This window comes from Ischnura elegans, chromosome 2 (genome assembly GCF_921293095.1).
Source record: "Ischnura elegans chromosome 2, ioIscEleg1.1, whole genome shotgun sequence".
Lineage (NCBI taxonomy): Eukaryota > Metazoa > Arthropoda > Insecta > Odonata > Coenagrionidae > Ischnura > Ischnura elegans.
In genome coordinates this window covers 59,100,437-59,121,817 of record NC_060247.1, presented here as the reverse complement: position 1 = coordinate 59,121,817, position 21,381 = coordinate 59,100,437, and positions in this window count along the sequence as shown.

Genomic DNA, 21,381 nt, shown 5'->3' with positions numbered 1-21,381 from the left:
ATCCCTCTCCGCACACCCCCTCTAACCCTCCCATGTTCATCCCCGAACATTTTTTCCCATTTCCTCCCCGGGTGTGTGAGGAAGGAATCATTGAAAAATCCAATATCCGAGAACCTCGTCGCAAATTCACCGGACAAGGCTTAACGTCTCCGGAGTCAGCATCGACGTCGGTTGTTCTCCCAGCCCTGCACGCCGTCGGACTCTTAAAAATCGGCGTCCCGGAGAATGAATATGGAAGACATTTCCTCCAAGGTGATGGTGGTCCAAACGCCTCGTGGAGCTCCGCTCGGAATTGATTCAAATTTCTTCCCCAAGGGCATAAAGTGGGAGTAGTGACGTTTCCGATAAGATCTCATTATCGAAATAATAAATGTATCCTTTCAGTCACGTGGAGGAGATGGAATATGGGAGTTTTTTGCGCTCTCAATCTGCGTCCGGTTGATGGAACGTTTTAAGACTACTGCTGCGGAAAAAGGAAGGGCAATGTCTTTTCTTCCCCGCTCAGAGAAGCGAAGTAATAAAAAAACCTTTAGTTCCTGAGTTTCTGTTCATTGTTTTCTCCCTGCTTGGAATACAGTTCAGTTATCTTCACCGGTTTTAAAGCTTTAGATATGGCTGATAGTTAATGTTATCTTGCCTATTGCTCCAAAATGATAGAATGCTAAATGTGTTTTATGTTTTGTCATTTAAATTATCTCCTTTTTCCTGAATACCAATTAATTTATTACATGTATTCTATTATCTAATTTTTACATTTCTTTTGTATTTTGTACCTTATTTGAAGGTGCATCAAAGCACTGAACGTGAAAAGTATATCTTTCTACGAAGTTTAATATTTAACGGGGACAATTTCTTATAAGGTTATCAAGTGTCTCAGTTTACTTAATTCAGAATCGTGTCGTGATTTAATACTTTCATAAAAGTGTGTCTTATTTCCATACTAGTATTTTTTAATAGTTATTTTTTCATTATGACTCTGCAGTTCTGTAACCATTGGCGTCATTAAAGTTAGCGATGAGAAATGGAAAACGTGAAATGTGATCGCAATCATTTGATCTTGGAATTTTTAAGAAGCCGTGATGGATACCATCTTCCCTCTACCGATTCTTGTACTAAATACGGTATGAGATATTTTAATATGATTTTCGGACACTAGTGTTTTCCGGATCTCCTAATTCACGGCCATATATTTTATTATAGAAATACTAACGTAAAAACCCCAAAGAAAGCGTAAAAACGTAGTTGCAAAATTAAAGATAAAATGTGTACATAATATGAAAACCATTTTTAGTTATAACCATTTGATTGACTATTTGACATTGTTTCGTTTTTTTTGCAATGATGGGTAAAATATTCCTCATAGTTCCACCAATAACTTTTGCATCGATGTTAATCGGTAATAGATCTAGTATCTAGATTTCCAATAATCCATGAACTTGGATTATTGGAAATAGTATTCATTCGATGCTTAATGGAGTAGATGCTACATTCATTTATGGAATTAAACGTTGCTTGATGATTTATGGCGCTCTAGTGTTGCAATAGCTGATATAATCCATATGGTACTCATCCGTAGCGTAAAAGAGCGATGCTCCTTTGATCATAGCCTCAAGCCATTATATTTTTGTTAGCTCTATGTGCCTCATAATCGAAAAAATTAAATGTGTGCGATAAGAGACTCTATTATTGGAGCTGCTACTATTGGATAATTAATGACATGAAACGATATTTATAATCCTTCGGCCAGTAAAATGGTGTTCAATAGAAAATAAAAATAGAAGTTGAGAGTTCAGGGTAGATATATCCTCTATTTTCTTTGACGGAAGTGTGCATATTTATGGCCGCTGACGATGTGATTATGCAAAATGTGCCTTTATTCCTTCTCGCGTGGCATTAAATCCCGTAATCGGATATATCCATTGCGAACACACCGGGGCAGTGAAACTATGACACGGATACTCATGGGTTGTCATGAAACATAATCCTCGGCTGCGTTTTCACCATAGAAACTGCTATTTTCTCGTGTTATAGTGAGGAAAAAAACTTTTGAAAACCTCCTCTTCATAATCACTTTATAATGATTCATAAGCTAACAAGTGAAATTTTATCTTCACTCTAAATACCCAAAAGAAAATACATGGGAAAATTTACAGGCACCAGTAATAAAAGTTGAAAAATACTCCACTTTTTCTGCATAAATAAAAACAAATATATGTATGTAATCACGAATTGTATGATGCTACAATTTTCCTCTTTTGTGTGTGTGGAAGCTGTGAACTAATAGAAAGTCCAAAGGAATGTTGCTCGGGATTTCCATCGGGTCATGTTCTCTATTACGACCGATGTTCGATGAACGAGTCGTCCATCGTAATCAGGGCATAATGCCCCGGCCGTGTACGCCGTGATGCAGAACCTAACCCGGTGGAAATCCCTAGTAATCTTCCGCGATACAATACGCGAGGAAAGCATGCAGTCATTAATTGGAAGTCCATCGTTTAATAATTGACATTCCTTTTTTTTAAATTCTATGCGCTAAAAGACAAGTGGTTGATGCTATTTGGGCCAGGATACTAATTGATTTTAATCATTTTCGCCTCTAGTTTGCCATGAAATGTATTAAATTTTAGTTGGAAAGAATATCTAGCATATTTGCTGATTAATCATTTTGCATTTCCAATAATATTTATTTAAATGGTACAATCTTCCCTTTAAAACGAATATTAACAAATGAATAAATTTTTCCTCGTCATATTTTGAATTATTAGCCACAGTTTGTAATTAATTATGATCACGTTATTTTAATTATGTGATGATGAATTAATCTGTGAATGCTGCATACTGTGTTAATTGAAAATATACCCATTTTTAAGAGTGTTTTATGTCCTGCTTTTACTTTTTAACGTATCACGACTGCAAAAACAGTATTTTCACCCTATAAACACCTATGAAAAAAATCAGAAAACATATTTTTGAAAGCATATTATGATTCTGGACCTTTTTCAAGGTTTAGTACCGAGGGAGATGGATGCATATATTACGTGAAGAGGTCGACTTTATTTGCCACTGGGCGCGCGGAACATGCACGTAATATTTGCGCAGGAGATTAAAGTGGTGATCTATTGCAGGAGAGAATGAAATTGAGTCTGAGGAGTTGATAAAGTTTGTAAAAGCTTTCGGAGGGTGTATTGGCTCAAGCGAAGGAAATGAAAGGGCGGAGAGGAAATGACATCTTGTACGAAGAAACGGGGAAATGAATGCGACCTCAGAAACCCCCCCGAAGTGAGAATAAGAAATCGTGAGCGGGGAATAGGATTATCTCAATGGATGTACATAACACCAGGGATCAAAATGTTTTAGATCAGCTAAAATTGGAAAAGTAGGAGCTGAAGTAAACTGATTTAGGGAAGAGATCGGGAGAGAGTGTGGCTATATATTGCCATCGGGGAGCTGAATTGCGGTACACGGCTCTCTTCTTTACTGTTTATGGAATATCTCATATCCTGCAGAACCAGGTTATTTAGAACGAACGATATAGGGCTATGCCCTCTTTTAAGGCAAATTTAATTTGAAATTAATGTTAAATTGTACAAATATCTTTATGAGTATCGTAAGCCTATCATTTTGTTTACCTTAGATAATATATTCTATTTCTGTTTCCCCTGAAAATCTATGAATATGCATCTATTCCGGTGTTCTTAACGCTTACGAAGTTTTCGTTGCTATTTTATAGGTTTCAATATCATTCATGTGGCCTGGAGTTGGTCTAGCTCAACTTCAAACTCCTAGATCAAGCTCTCAACGTATTCTAAATAGTTAACTTCATTAAAATGAAGATGAAATGTAACCTATTGTTGAATATTTGCTATATTCTCAGATAACGAGATCTCTCATTCGAGCCGGCATTGATTTTAAATATGCACTAAAAATATCGCTTTCAAATTTTGAAAACATAGTCATCGTCCATTTATATATTTTGGTTTAGCATCACCATAGTGGAAAAATATCATGCATTAATGCATTTAAGCGAAAACCTTTGAAAAAACTTCGATTTTTCGTATCCTAATTCATGATTTCACTTACAAACTGCAGGAATTAGCGGGTCAAGAATTGTACATTATTTTAGATGTACATGGTTTACATATTCTAGATATCTATGGTTTCTATTTATGGATTGGTATTTTAATATGAAGTTCCGAAGAACAACGTTATTTTTCCTTGCTATTTTAATTATTTATGGCGTCCATTTTGGTTATCTAAGTATTTTAATGGTATGTGTGGGAGAAAAATATCATTATTTTTTACCGAAATATTAACTTTGATTTCTATAAAAATATCGTCCTATTGAAATCCTTGCTTCTTTATGCAGAGAAAGATTACTTTAACCGCACCAGAATTTTACCTTTAAATTTTAGCCCAGAGTACTTTGTTCTTTATCAAGCCATTCCTCAACAAACCTATCCTCTAAAGTCATTCATTCGTTTTTACGTAGAGGAGAAACACATCAGAAGCAAAGGGAGGAGTGAGTTGATGGGAGCCTAAATAATCAGGGAAAGGCGGAGCACAGCAAGGGGTACGGGGAAGGAATGAAATAAGTGGCGGAGGAAATGAGAGTTGATGGAGGAGGTGAAACGAGATGGAGGGCTGCAAGGAGGATCAGGAATGAGGGGGGGGGGGGAAACCTCCTGGGGATGAGGGTATGGTCCCATTGCTAAGGAAATTTTGCGAGCTGGGAGGAAGGTACATCAGGGTATGTGAGCAAGCAAGGTGGAGGCTTTTAAAGGCAGAATTTGTAGCGGTGAGGAGGATGGAAGCGTCGCAGGCCAAATCTAGGCGATTAGATACCGGGCGAGAAACTATTCACCATATTATTCTTCATTCATTCGATATACTAGCATGAATAATATTTTTTTAATAATAAGCAGTCAACTTAAAGCGATTTATGTAACGAGCGAGAAACTATACTCCATATTATTCTTCATTCATTCGATATCCGTGCACGCAAAATATGTTTTTCTAGTTTTCAGCCAAATAAAAGGGATTTACATGCCGAGCGAGAGACTGTTCACGAGATTCATTCATCATTCAACAATAATTAACGACACTATAGCATTAAATATTCATCACGACACACATCAATTGAAACCAATGAAACTCGAATACTTCATTCATTGGAAATCCGTGCACGCAATAAATTTTGTTTTCTTGCTAGCAGCCGTGTGGCTGGTCAACAACAAGGCTTTCCAATCGTTACACTTCTCTTATTTTACATCATCTATTGCTTCCAATCTTCTTTGAAGTTCCTTTGATCAAAACTTCTCAGCAAATTTGTCCCTTTGCGATCCTCTTTGCCTATGTATCTTGGAACGGTGTGTTCCTACAAAAAGGACGTACTCTTTTTTATCTTGTTGGTCAATTTTCTATTCTCTCCAACTACATTAACCGACAAACTTAATTATTAAATCTTTTTTAACAGCTTATCTTTAGCTGCTTACAATACACCACATTTTAAAAGTCAGTGCTCTTTGATTTTGTTCCTACTATCAATGACGTATTCAGTTGCTGGGCGACACTTAACATGATTTTCTTATCTCTCACGCTTACACATCGTTTGAAATGTGTTAAACTTGATTGTGGGATGTGCTAATTATTAATCCTTTGTTTCAAATTCGTCCCAATTGGCAATAATATCAATATAAATTAGTATGATAGTTACATCACCAGGTGAGCATCAGTTCAAATCTTCAGCGAATGTACCATACTCGAAAATATCACCTGAAATGTATGCTAAGGATATCGAACTGTCTGCTTATTGCGGGAAAACCAATATGTCAGAGTCAAGCGAAGCGATGCTATGTGACAGTTATTCACCCAACTAGGAAAGTCACTTCTCACGGAGTATATAGCATAAGTGCATATAAAATTGTTTCCATTCTCAGTGTGCTTTTAAAATTACAGGGAATGGTTAGAGGGAATTTGGGGAGTCCACGAACCTGAGGGTTGGGTCGGGGAGCATGGTCTGGGGCCTTCCTGTTGTTTGTGCTCCGGCCCTTCGGAGCGCGACAATAGAAGAGCCATCGAGGAAAGGCCCTTTAGAATAGAACGCCTCTCTACCCACCTCCGTGGGATTCAGTCACACCAACTTTAATTTATTTAAAATTATTTCTAGGGAAGCATGAAGGTGAGAAAATACTTTCCTCAACAGATGCATAAAAATGATAGACCTTTACGATATTAATTCTTTTCGGAGAATTGGCCATAAAGCAAATTCCATCCTTCGTTGCATCTTCATTGCTCCTGGACGAGGAAATAGTTAGACGATAATCAGTACATGTAAATGGTGCTATGTCAAAATTGTGTTAACAAGTAAGATATAAAATCACATAGTTGATCACACAAAAGTGAGTAAAATCGAAATCGGCGGAATTTGATTTATCCATAAAGCACACGAAAAATCAGCTCTGATAGCTATACGAATCCATTGAAAAGCGAGGGTCTATTTAAAATTCTATCCACTTTGATTCTTTTATTCCTAATTTCCATGTCTCACTCTGATACTAGGCGATAGTATATATATATATAATTGGATGTGAGTTTTTCCACATCTCTGACACGTTTACATAGTTTGAATTTAGATCCTTGTACTGTAAAGTTTATTAATGGATACGAAAGAATATTTAAAGCCTACTTACTGTCTGAAAAAGAATAAAAACACGCGGCCATCTTGTTAAATGCTTCGATGCTCTGTGATGCGTGGGCCAGTGCGCGCTAGGGAAGTACCCGCTGCGAGAACGGTTCTTACGGATTAGCATCGCACTCGGCGTATTGTGGCCTTAATGGATGGAGTTGGGAGGATAAAGGGTTGGAACTCACTGGACGGTGTGTTTGTATGCGTTGGGTGCAGGGGGACGGGCTGAGCGCTCGGAACTGGGTGGCGAAACGTGGGAGTGGAAGATACATTTAACAAACAACATGAAAAAAGTGGCGCTTTTGGGAAGGGCCTTCCAGAGGAGAGGATTTATGGCCACCCGGAGTTATTTTCATTTCCGCACTCTTGCTTCCCCATTCCCCTCTTCTTCTCCCCCCCCCTCTCTCCTTCCCCTCCAGGCCATATACCATCTCAACCGGCTGTTTATGGTCGATTCATTCCCCCCAGGGAACTGGGTTACCGTGGTGCACAGGGTAGTTGTGATATTCTATCCGCAGGGTCCCTACATAAGTTCAAAGCGTGTCCGTGATTTTTTGATAGACTGCACTCCTTTTCTTTTTATTTGCTGAATTAAAGAGGCTTTTGTGTCGTCAATAATGTAAAATGCATAATTTTTTAGCTTGAAATTTTTTAAGGTGAAAATGAGTTTGGAGTTAATTTATGATAAGGCAGTGTGAGGGGCTATCCATAATCCAGATAGGCAAAATAGGATGCTAGATTTTTCATACTCCCACTCTTCATAGGTAATTACATTCTAAGTCGTTATATGGGCCTCCTAGTAACCCCTGACGTCCAAGTTTTATTCTCGATAAAAGCTCTAAAAGAGGTTACAAGCATAAATTTCATGGAGAAAAATCACTGGACTGGGAATCAAATCATGGACATTTAGCCGACCATGACCTTTGATTAATTGCTTTGGGAATGAAGGAATTTTGATGGCTTATACGTCTGCGTACTAGCCCGGAAAGTTAAAGTTCCTTGGACTGATTAGCGGGAATTTTTTTTTCAGAGCAATTGATGTGAATTTCTCTGTCTTTGACGCGGCAGAGTTGACTTACAATACAGGTAATTACTGTAGTGATTTTCATTCACTATGCTTAATTCAAAATTATTCTCAATTCAGAAGCCTCTCCACTTTTCCATTCCTGGCGTGGGCCTACACAGACAGTCCTTGCACTCGCTTGGTGTCTGGATGGCATGGAAATCCATACTTATCAGTTGGACTAATTATTTCCCAAATTTTACGTCCAAATTTTTGTTTCACAGTTGTTGAATTTGTCGTGAATGCAGAATAAGGATTTAAGCCGCAATTTTATTTTCTACACACGCTAATGGAAAAATAACTACAAAACACATTACTAACTAAGCCAGCGAGTAAAATTATCTAATATGATAATATTAAGAGCGTTTTTCATTCTAACTATGTACCTCCGATATTTTTTTTTATTATTTACGATTCATCGGAGCCGTAGATTTATACCGAATGCCACATCTCTTGCAGAACGGTACGACGACTGTATCTCATAGGCTGTTCACTGCAGTAGTCATTGATGCTATACTCGAATGCGACCCGGTTCTTATTCGGGACATCATTTGCATGCGACGCGCACGTCCGTAATCTACTGCTCAACATTCTCCCGGAATTCAATAATCCTTGTCTCCGCCATGCTGGTTGCTGCGAGAAAGATGTATGACTCCTCGCGGTCGTAAGCGTGCCTTTACCAGATATGAGCATTAACTAGTTTGCGTGCACGAGACAAGGCGTTCGCATTCACTACACTGCACTCATCCTCGTACTAGTCATCAGCATGTCATTCCACAAAGTTCAAAAGTCTTAATAGTCATCTACGCCAGAGACTTGCGTGGCATCCCGCAACAGCCAGTCTATAATTCGGGTTTTATCGTCGTGATAGAATGGGTGCTCTTGGAAAGGAGGAAGACAGTTCTCGCTGTTCTTGGAAATGCTATCCTAACGTTTTTAATACCTTCAAAGGTATGAACATCGGGAATAAAATGTCCCATTTTTTGGACGACTGAAGTGTTAATATTCCTCCAAAATCAGAGATACTGAAAGAGTTTATGGGCATATCATTTTTTATGTGTAAAGGAATAAGGAGCGTTAGTAAATCAGATTATATTATTCCTACGGATAAAATGTGCCCTTGATTCCGTACTATTTCAGCAGCATGAAATTTTTATGCTGACTTATGAGATTAATGAAACATTGAAAGCTTATCGTGTTCGTAAATAAGTCTATCTTGCTATGAAAGAGTCCTATGAATACTCTAGTCTTCAGAAACAGCCTGAAATGACTGAATTTTTATTAAAAAGGTGTGTATTTGCAAAATTAGGTGAGAGTATTCGTTTTTCATTAAAAACTTGCTCTTTAAATTCATCATGGGTAGTCGTTTGTTTGTAAATGTTTCCATTTTGGCCTAATTACAAGGGCACTTGAACTTGAAGTGGTAATGACGAGGGAATATACCACAAATTAAACTAGTTTACAATTTACCAGGATAGTTTAAAATACTAAAAGCCTTTTCTATTGTTAATTGTACTTAAACACGTGTGCTTCTGATATGTAAATTTAATTTTATTATGATGTCATAAAATCAGAAGAGTTCTTCTTAAATGTTTCTACTCTAAACTCTGCCGAGATACTTAAACCAATGGAAACTAGAATCTCATTTCGTAGTAAGGTTATTTTTTTGGGTTCATCCATTATGCTGTCTTCGCAATTCATTTAAAATAAGCATACAATTTTGTGGAGCCCAACAATTCTTGATGGTGATATTTTCAACCTCAATATCAACTTTTTAAGTTTAAAGTTCAAAGTTTCGGGGAAACCTTTGGTTATTATAGCTGATGAAATTTATTTTCACCGGCTATTTACGTGGTCCTTTTATTTTTACGAACGCTCCTCTCTTGTTTGCTCAATTCTCCATTCTCATACCTCTTTCTCCATAACCAGATCTATATATAGATATGAGTCATTTTATTTTCTATATGTCACTGAATCGAGAGCTAATGTTCTGTTATGTTGAAAATTAATGTACGAACTCCGATATTTTTCAGCCGTACCCGCCGAAAATGACAGACGTTCTTTAGGGGACATGACTTTATGAACATAGACCTATTTCCTTTTTCCTCGTTAAATATGGAAAGTCGGCATGATGGGACGATCAAAAGTAGTACAACCTTTGCTGCAAAATCAAGTCTCTGGAAGCCGCCCGGTGAAAAAAGGGGCCACTGTTCTATTACAGGAGTCGAGGTGGGGGTTCTTGGAGAAGGCGAATCTTTTGGAAGAAGAAAAAAAAGGCCGCAGAAGAAGAAGGCGTGTCAAATGGCGCGGAAAAGACTGAGGTGAAGAGGGAGGTTTGAGTCGAGAGGGGGAGGATGTCTTCGGGTTCTCTCCCTCTCTCTTTCTCTGAGGTGACGAGGAAGAGGAGCAGGAATTGCCTTTGGTGCCTTTGGTGCTGGCGGAATGATGAAACGAAGGCCCCACCCTCTTCCCCTTCCTCTCCGCGTAGCAACCCCGCGCGATTGCGAGACCAATGGGATCTCCTCCTCTCGAAGGGTGGGTTTTAGGAGAGGCGAAGGCGGTAAGAGAACGGATGTTAAGGCGAGTAGACGTGGGAGGAGAGTGGAATCGCTCCCTTTGAACTAATGAGGCGGTTAGAGCAGCTTGGGGTGGGACAGTGGGATGTGGCAACTGAGTGAGATATTGGTATTTTTTGACTATGGATAGTGATTTTCATGATAGTACTTAAATAACCAGAGGATTTTTACATAATCAATCTAAATTGTGGAAAGACATTTTGACTCTAATAGATTTGCCGTAAAATAGATCTGTCGAACAAAATTCAGTGGAAATTTACGATATTTTTATGTTAAATTGATCGTGATTCTGTTGGATATCACCTGCTACCTAACAATCCGAGTCTTAATAATGCCTGTCATGCAAATAGTTTTAGACCTTACATGTTAGTTTATGTCTACATCTTCATCCTGTTCTGCCATTCGCCACATCAATATGTTTTTGCTGGAATTACCTACAACGTGGGAGGTGTGAATGGAATTTTAAGCTGTTTATAAATATTTATGCAATTGTTGTTGATGACGAGCAGACCAAACTAAAGTCATTTGCATTATTTATGCGTTCAATGCGCATGGCATCTTCGGATATGATAGCGACAGAGCACGCTTGTTGATGAAGATTGACATATTAAGATGGAATGGCGTTGTGTTAAGGAGTAAAATCATTTGAAATGAAAAGATTCAGAAAATAATTCATTTGATTTGAGGAAGTTTGACGGCTGAATATAACCTGGAATCGGCTTTTTCCTAATGCCTGAGGGGAATACCCAGGGTGCAAGGGAAATGCGTGTAATGCCTTTCAGTCATAAAGTCCATTAAAATGGACATGCCCTTTAAGGGATTAATACTCCCTAATTAGTAAATCTGCCCGCCATAATGAACATATACCACAAAATTAACCACATGAAAGATAGCCTCACGTTTTTTCATAGTTTTTATAGTATCACATATTAATAAAAATGGCAAAAAAAATATTTCTACCTTGGGGGAGAAAAAATACCTGCCTGACAGGGTTGAACACAGCACCCAATAAAATTTCCGGATTCCTAAGAATCAAATCTGCCTCCGTATTTAAATCGTAATCTTAATTTAACCTCGGGATAGAAAGTTTCACTTTAGCTGAAAGGATGTGAAAATTCCTCTTTAGAAAAGGGGTGATAGATTTGTGTAAGATGGCGAAGGGAATTTACGGAGTTGGGCCAGAGGGATTGACATTAAAATGGGTGGGAGCCATGAGAGGCAGTTAGAATTTAGGGACTTTTGGAGGAAAAAGGATGAAAGGAAATTGGAGAAAGAATTGAGGCTAGCGAAGTAGGATGAGCTAAATGATGGGAGGAAATGGAGGGGAAAGCGGGGAGATGGACAGGGACAAATGCCAGGCGATAGAAGGATAAATCATTTGTATCCTGTGAACTGGAAAGATAATTTCCCATTCGCCGAGAATTAGAATTACTACAGAATATATTTTCTGCCTTACCATTACTTCAGGTCGATTGGCTTCGAGTCAAACGTTATAAAGGATTCTTTATTTTTAATTTGATAGCTGAATGAGTGTTTTTTGGAATCCTACGTTGTAGGATCGTAAGAGTCTGATACTTTGCTTAATTTTGGTGACAAAAAGTAAACCTGCACTGTGATTATTTTTTTGAAGCTGAACATTTTATTGGACTATGAAACAATGTTCCATGTATTGCTTCATTGGGCTAGAAACTGTTAACCTACCTGATGAATTCGATCTCCTACGGGCTAATATTGCCTTAATAATGCCGTAAATGCTCTAATTAATAATTTATTTGCTACATAAGGATTCCAGGAGTACTTAGTAATGCGCACGGCAATGAATATGTTTCTTTCATTGTCTATAAGTTATGATATATGTGGAAACTTCTAAGAGTGGGTGGCTCGTTTCTTGAGGAAAAAACCTGGAATACAGTCTCCTTCCAAAATAATGTAATGTATTGCCATGAGCTCAAAGGAAGGAAGAATGGATAGCTCCTACAACGTATCATCTCTAAAAAATAAAAATAAAGAATTTTGCCCGAGTATTTTAAATATGTGTGCATGATTTTGAATAAATTGGCCAGTAGCTTTATTATAATATTTCGCAAAAAGCTATAGTTCAACTGAATTTAAAATAATGTTGAGAGAAAAATGATATTTAGTGGAAAAAATGTTTTAAAAAAATCATCTATTTGTACTTACATAGCCATTCTGAATAGCCTATTAATATCCTTGAAGGTAGATCAAATGAGTATTGACATCCTTAATTGAGCGGTATGGTCTATTTATAATTGTTAGATTGATGAATTCTTTTTTTGATCTTTTCAATGAAATTAGTGGGATAAAAAAAATAAGCTTGGTCTTCATTTTGCGTTAAAAATGGAAGAAAAAACTTCAGTCATCGCCGTAATGACGGAGAATGCCTAAGTCTATACGGCCTTTTACGGAATTTTGGATCTTATTATTTTTTCCTTCTACACTTTACCAGCGCCAATAGATCGTACACGTGTATTTTAGATTGAAAATGACCGCTATGATATTCACGTTTGAGTACACAGAACTATATTAACGTTTGCCGTCTACGACGAGTATTGGGGTCGTTTGATTCAGTCACTTATCAATTTTTCGCGTTCAAGGGATCGCTAACGCCTTAAGTATGGATGAGGTAGCATGATTATTCATTTTTATTCTTTTTCCTGCCATGCACATGGAAGTTTCTTTCATGGGTCTGTATCAAGGGGAATTTTGAGATAGTAAATGTGATGACTACGCGGCCTGAATCCTATTGATTGAATGGATGATGCTGATGAATATTTGAATAGCTCTTTTAATGTTTGTAGACAGTCAGTTTTTAAAGGTGAAAATTTGATGGATATAAAAATTTGATCAGTATGTGTTAGGAGTTTTATGGAGAAAGAAAGCTAATTCACTACTCAATTGCTAGGAATGAGTCTCCCATAATGGCGTATGTCGACTTCAGAAGTGAATTGGTTCCCCTTGACCGCAAATGACCATTTTTTACGATATTGCCATAGCTTCCATTGTGCGCTTGATTAAGGTGTTATTTTAGTGTAGATGGTTTACAATCACCTTTGTGGGACAATTTTACTGTATATCTGCATTTTATATATGGTACAAATTGTAAATTTTCAGAAATGTTAAGTTATTAATTCTCGGAATAATTTTTGACACCTGATAACTCACGTTACCGTTTATTTAGTTAATATATAGCTGGATATTAATAGTACTTGCGTTAGAAGTAAAAACTACTGTGTTTCGGCAGCAGATATTGTCTACAGCTATTAATAAAATATCACATATCGCAAGTAGTGGCTAACGTTGATAAAAAAACGGAGGTATGTTGTAAACACATGGGAAGATGAAAGCTTATGCTTAATGATATAATGGTGAATTTTTTCGAATTTTTAATAGTGAATTTAAAGTAGACATTCTCAAAAAACGATCACTTTTTTGATTATATTTTGCGCTGGAAACAACAAGAGCTCGGTGACTATTTTTGGCTCGCTGTGGCACAATGTAGAAAGTGACTGAAGGGCCAAATTTTGTAAGATACTGCTACTCATTGATAAAATTAATTGTTGTAAATAAATATATCTCTGTAAAGGGGACAAAATGGTATTGCAAGCCAGATCCGTGAAGCATGCACGAGTCACACAAATGGCAGACGAAGGGGCTGAGCGTATCAAGGAAGACGGTGGATGCGGAATTCTCCTTGGGTAAATGACTGCTCGATGAAGTGATGGGGATTTGACGAAGCGGGTAGTGGAAAAGGAAGGGAAGGAACTGTGTGCAGGGAATGGGGTAGGTTTAGGAATTCACGGAAACGGCGTAGGGGGATCGTTGGGGTGGATCCGCAGTCTAAGGGGGATGAAAGGAAGGAATACCTCTCTAGACGGGAAGGAACTGGGTTGAACCGGATGGAAGGATCGTAGCAGCGGGATTTGATACCTTTGGGAACTTTGAAGGCACGGAGGAGACAGAAAAATTGAGTCCGTAGAGGGTTGGTTTTTAGCTGATTACTGCTAGTTGGGGATGAGGTAAGGGGAATATGGCTCTTTAAGTGAAAGTGTCTTCAATAAAATCGTTGTGACAGGAAGCACTATTTTGAGCAATTGATTTTTAATCCATGAAAATATCATGATTATAAATATTTTTGCAAGATTCATCATTCTTTCTTTTCATAATCATTTAAACTTATTAGAAATTGCATTGAGAATGCAGGTGTCGAGATGCTTAAGAATATTTTTCCTGTTTCCTGTGGGTATTATTTCGACCAATTAAATACAAATAGTTTGACTAAATGATGCCAAATTTCAAGTAACCAAATAAATATCAGAAGTATTGTCAGGAGAAATCTTTTAAAGCTATTTTAATTTCATTTGGGTATATGTGTCTGTGTTTGGCTATTATCGTGTAAGAATTTACGACACGTTTCACACTAATGTCTTTAAAACCACTCCCCCACCGAAATCATTGTAAATCTAAAGTTAATACTGCTGAGTAGAATTAAAGAACTTCAAAGAATAGAATTAATAATTGTGGAGTTTGTCGTAAGCATTGCCATTAAAGGGTTGGGTTTAATTTATCTCTATGAGTGAAGAGTGACTGCAAAATCACCGAGGGAATCGGATTTTGTTAGCATGAAACAGGAAAACAATTGGTTAGTTATTCACTTTTCATGCAGCAAGAATTTCATTGCAGTTTCATTCCCTTGTAAAATATTCATGCAAATCGGAACAAATTCATCTACATTGAGTTAATATATAAATGGTATAGAAATATATTTACGTATAAATAGCGTGGAGTTATCGTTTACGTTTCAGTAGTGAAGCGCTGCCAGAGTTGGGTTTCTTCACATCATTTAGGTTAAAATTTTCAAAACAGTTTTATCAGCAAGCAAGAAAATGCTACTACCCATTCGTAAGTTTAATGTATCTTTGAATTTTTGAAGGGTGGTGTCTCGATTATTTAAATATTCTAATGGCCTGTGGTCATTTTTCATATTCTACGTTTGGTTCTTTGCGAAGGAGTAGTGAGGTCAAAGGTTGGAACCGTGGAAGATGGAAAGCCTCTACTTTTGCCGCAAAGGCTTTTGGGCCTGGCAGAGTGTGACGCGGCCCGAAGTGGGGCAGACAATAGAGGGCGCAGAAGGCGAGGACGGCGGCAGAGGTGTTAAACTGATGAGGGAGAAAGAGGCCTATTGATTATCAATGCACACGGCCGTGTTTACATTCCCATCGGAGCTTTCACCCTCTCTCTTATCACGCCCTCTGCTTCAGGGCGGCGTCAAAAGTGACCTGGATCCTGGTAGATGCCCTGCTCATATCCTCCCCTTATATATATCCCCTGCTGCCTTCCATTGTGTGCTGCAGTGGGCCGAGTGTGTCTCATGCTGCCGTGCAACGCAAGTGCTCGCATCGATAAAATCCGCCGATACAATACGAAAGAAATCCTTTATCCCAGTATCGGTTGCCCGAGTCATTGCCCCAGAGAGCCCGGGTTCTTTGTGAACGAGCGTTAGGTACTCTGACCCAGGGTGAATGGTGCCTCAAAATCACTGGGAAACTTTAAGTCGCTGAAAATTCCAGGAGCCCAGGTTAAACCCGTTTCTTATGCGAGTTTTTTTGTGTCAAGATTTTACTGTGCTTTGTTACAAATAAAAGTGAATTTGAAAATATTTCTTTCCCTGCTTATATTAAGGAAGGTGTTATTATGCCGCATAAATGTGTTGAAATGTTTGATTCTACAGATGTAGGTGTCTGTGTGATACAGAAAAATACTGGAATCGTTTCCCTTATTTATTTAACTGTACCTACTCATCTGTTGTTAGGAAAAATGGCAGCGATGCAATCTAAACTGTAGTTAAGTGGGAGCAAAGTAGGAAGAGAAAAGTAGGGATTTTGGGTCGGTGCCAATTGCAGGCGTAGAAAAAGTCAAAGTGGAGAAAATCTTCACAATGGATTGCAAAAGAGCCTTAGTTTTTGCACATTAGATTTCTTGTTCACCATTAGTGAGTGGCCATCAGCCCTATTTTTTATGATTTTTTTCATATTTTAGGACAACTTATCTCCCGTCTATTGGACTTATCTCCATAATTTTTCACCCACGTAGATGGTAAAACACCCTTTTTGAGTAATTCACCGCTTAAATAGAGAAATAGACGAATATTCGTGCACAAATTGGCTCTTATATTCAGTAAGAACCTAGGAGGACAACGCGGTAAGTCATCTGCTTGATGAAAAATTGGCTTATAAACGGCGTACTATGAAGCAATATGTTTTTAACGTAAAATCCATCATGACAGATATATTTTTGGTGTATATCATGACAGATTTATTCCAAGAAGTAAGAAAGACTCGGGCAGAAAGAAGAGGTTATGGTATTTATGTCCTCTGAAATTGAAAAATTTCGATGCATGTTCTGTCCCTACGAATGAATTGAAAATGCAGTCACTTCTGTAGTTCAAATACGGGTTGTCAAACACATGCCGAGTTTAGCAATTTGCCACGGATAAAAGTGGCACATATCTGCGTAGGCGCTCGGGAAAGAAGCTTGAATGGAAACCGATACACTGGGAAAATAAATTTGGATCGTCGTAAAAAGATAAGCATTGAGGCGTAAAACGAGAATGTAAAGTAGGACGCGGGAGGGAGCAATTCAGTAGCGGCGCCAAGGACAGGCAAAAGAACCGGACCAAGTGGAGGAAATCGCATCGGGAAGCAAAAGGGTCTTATTTTTCGCTCCATGAATTTCTGGCTAATGAACTTTAACGTGTCTCCGCTGTTCCGCAGCGTTTTTTATGCAGGAACGGAGAGAATAATGATCGGGGAAATAAAATATCATTCATTCATTCCTTATCCAGGGAAGAGCGATCTGGCGGAAATACCAGATGGAGTGGAAATTACGCCCCGTGACTTTTAATTAAGTGATACTTTTAAGGAACAAAATTTTATGACCGACTTCTCTTTGCCTGTTTGATTTGAAAGGGCTATTTAATGAGACATGCAGCTGTGACCATTCTCTATAACGTCATTTATTCCCTATCCGTGTGGGAAATGCAACACCTTATCAATTCTCATGGGTATGCCACTACAATGTCGAAATTATACACCAGAAAACCAAAAAGTTCGGAAACCGAAAATATGTCAAGTTTTCATAATTCTCGGTGATTAAAAGGGAAATATTTACAAAATTTTAATGCAATGTATTAAGCTTCAAAAGTTACAATTTTGGCCTGGATTTGGAAAATGTCTTTTTGGCGTCCGCTTTCATTAAAATAGCATATTCAGTTAAATAGTGGTCCAAAATGGTAATCATAACAAACAAGCATTATTAAGAAGTAACAATGGATTTATATAATTAGTGTTCTTCTGTACTTTCCTATCTTTACTGCAGTATTCATTGCAGTATTTTCGCTTGGTCGGCCAAATACCAAATACCAATACCAATGGCATTGGAGTGATAATTACTATCTTCATAAGTTTGATTAAATATATGTATTATTTACTGGTATAATATTTTGTTTTTCATACAAAAATGCCGATAATTACGATGATTTGCAATATGGGGTGCTATAAAATATTTAATGCTTAGTATTCTTCAAGAGTTGAGGAAAAAGGGAACCATGTTAACGGACATGAATTGAAAACGCATGTAGTCACTGTGAAACAAAACTGAGTTGAATCTTTTGGGGAATGCACCTGCGCTAGTTAGTTAGGTTACTATTTATGCCTTCTTTATACCTTCATTTTTAGCTTATTTCTATTTGGGAAATTCAATTTTTTCTGTGCGAGTGACATATAATTCTTAGAATTGATGAGTTACATCATTTTTTTTAATTTCACCTTCATCCAATGGCTGATTTCCTCATTCTTTCTTTTCCCTAACAACCGAATGAGCACAAAATTGTCCTCTACTCCAGCCTCTCTCTGAACCTCTAGAAATCGCTTTTTATTCATCTTAGATATCCCCAATTTAACTTTACTGACATTGGGAGTCAATTGCCTCCAAAAGGAATCTCTTCTCTTTATGCCCTAAAAGCTTCGAATTAGTTCCAGAGTGCGAACTAAATGATGAGATTCCTGAAATTTTCTTTCCAATGGCAATTGGTTTCCAACTAATTTGCATAACTCGTGCAGAATTAATCGGAAAATTTTATTGCATAGGTTTTCTTACATGATGTGCCCGCAAGGTAAAATGAACTAAAATCACTGATTACTAGTCCTATTGTTCCTATCATAGGGATCGTAATTTTCAATTTATTGCCTTAATTGTGTTGTTGCGATACTGATTTGCTTTAGTGCTTTGGTAAGGTAGAGATGGAGACATTCAGGATTTGAAATTGTTCACCGTTCATAACCTAACAAGTATCGTGTACAATAGTCTTATTTTAATTTATGTAAACACGGTCTTAAGGGAGGACATCATGAATTTCATTAGTAAATTTGATCTGTATGCTGCCGTTTAATTCATGATTAAGACCTCGTTTAGAACTAAATCATGAATCAATATGAATTTCATGGTAAATATTGGTTTTGCGCTCTAATTTATAGAACATTTCATTCAATAGTGTGGTTGATAAGAAGTCAAGTTACGCTAAGAAACATTTCCGTCAGCTGGGCCTGGTTTGCCAGTTCCAATTTCTTTGTTTTTTTTTTTAATTTGATATAAGGGCCTTTTCAATCCTTTTTAAAATAAAGCACCGTTCAAATAGGAAAATATATCTTTTCCTTGTTTCTCCTCTAACTGTGATTTGTCAATACCTAGTTGGTATAGCTGGTACTCTAACTTTTGTACAGAACTTAATGAGATAACAATTTTTTTGCAATTTTAACGTTACTATTTACACGTTACCATTCAAACCCTTAAGCAAAAATGGATGATAAAATATTTTAAAATAAAACTTTTGCTTCTTAAAATTCGATTCGAATTTCCATCCAGGGCAGTGAGAAATGCATAAAATGTTCCTGCATTCAGACATCTTAATAAACTCCGCTCATTCTTTCTTTCGAATTTGGTTGTTGTTATTAATGGATTGAGAGTAAGTGAGGTTGATTACAGTCTGTGCTATTGCGCAAATTATGAAATTCAAGGCATTTTCTGACTCACCTGTGCAGTTATTCTAGTTCCTAATGTAAAATTTGACTTGGTAGCTGACGAATTCCATTGATTTCTTACATATAGAACATAAATAAATATCGATTTAGACAATTACATTCAGTAACATTAGCTATGAAATTACTAATTGTCATCGGTGATTGTAATATAAATTTCTCTTTTATTTCAGGTGAGTCCATATTTCTACTTTATCTTGCCAGGATTTATCAGAATGGCCCTATTAAATGAGAAAACATCAGTATGTAAGTGCATTATTGCAATATTTCTTTATAAATTCCATAAGACTTCTGGAAAGTATGAAAAGCAATCCTTTTTCGATTACTATCGTTCTTAGCTATCCTTTCAACCTTCAGAAACCTTACTTTGAATCGTCAGAAAAAAAAATATTTCCCGGATGAGAACAACTACATGTGTGGTTTCAAATTTACATCATTCAGGTCTTAATTATTATGTTTATTGCAATGCTATGATTTATATGTATTATTTATAGTGACGAATTATCTATTTTTCATGACAAGAGTGTTAATGGTATTTTTCATAAGCCTGTCATTATTTTCATTGTAAGCATCCTCCGTGCTACTAGTGCCGAATAAAATATTTTGTGAATTTTAACATAATGTCTTTCATCGTTATTAAACAAAGGGGTAAACTATTTAAGTAGACGACCAGAGTACGACCACTATTTGAGGAAACGGATCGCCTATCTACTTAAGATTATTTTAGCAAATATTTGTTCAAATTTTATTCTTAAATAATTCATGAAGTCTCACTAGCTGAAAGTATTCAATTTAAAAAGGTAATAAAAATAAGTTGAAGCATTAATATTCTCAGGTGTTACAGCAAAAAAATAGCACTTTTTTACCATTATTTTCATATGAATGGACCTTCTCAACTTTTTTTGGTTTCGGCTCTGGAGCTCTGCGATCCGAAACGCCTCATACGCATTTGAATAAATGTGTAAAAGTGAAATTGTATTTTATTTTTACAACTTTAACCTTCACCATATCTCAGCTCAATCGGTGTAAAATATTCTCTGACACGAGCATCTAAACCGCTGAGTCTACTTCTTATTTCAAGTGACTGTTCAATAAAGGAACACTTCATAAAGTGTAAAAAGGTAAGCAGCTACGTTTTTAGCAAGCTCCTAGCCGCGAATGTTCTCTTCAACTATGTATTAGATGGCGTCTGGTAGGTAGACACTATTCAGCAACTGTAAAATAACGAAAGAAGGTATTGGTGCAAACGGTTCAAGAGAACAAAGAAGAGTGCCGGCTAAAGAGCTCGAAAAGGTTAAAGAGGCGGCATATGCAAGGTTAGACCCGTAATTCGTCACTTCGCGTGCCTGTCAGGTCAACCCCTTAGATCAAAACTTGCGTTACCCAGATAAGACTCGGGTTTTGCTGACCGGCATATTTTTCGCAGCGATACGGCGGCGAATATGAGAAAGGGTTGCAAGCGAGGGGGAAAAACATTAACGGGATAAAGTGCGAGTTTTATGGTCTTCTTTCATTTTAATATTTAACCCCCTTTCCCGGGAGTTATCTCGACTACAAAAACGCATAGACTGAGAGTCCTCATTCCACGCAGCTCACCTTTTATAAGAGTAGTGTGTGAAGACGTATTGCTATATGAAGGCTAAGGAAAATAGGAAAAACAAAATGACATCAATGGCTGAGCAAACAAAATTAGAGCATGTCTATATTCATTACTCTTGAAGGATTGTCGTCGGATTGAAACGAAAAAGGACTCTTATTTAAATGAAAGCACTTCTAGGTGACCTGAGAATATCACATCGTAGCTTTACACTGTATTATTTGAAAAATTATAACTAACAATTTACTGCGTCCTTCAATATATATGGCATGAAAATAATCTCTAACTGAAGTTTAATAAAATCGACATTAAAGTTTTTGAGATTTATTAGACGAAAAAATAAAAAT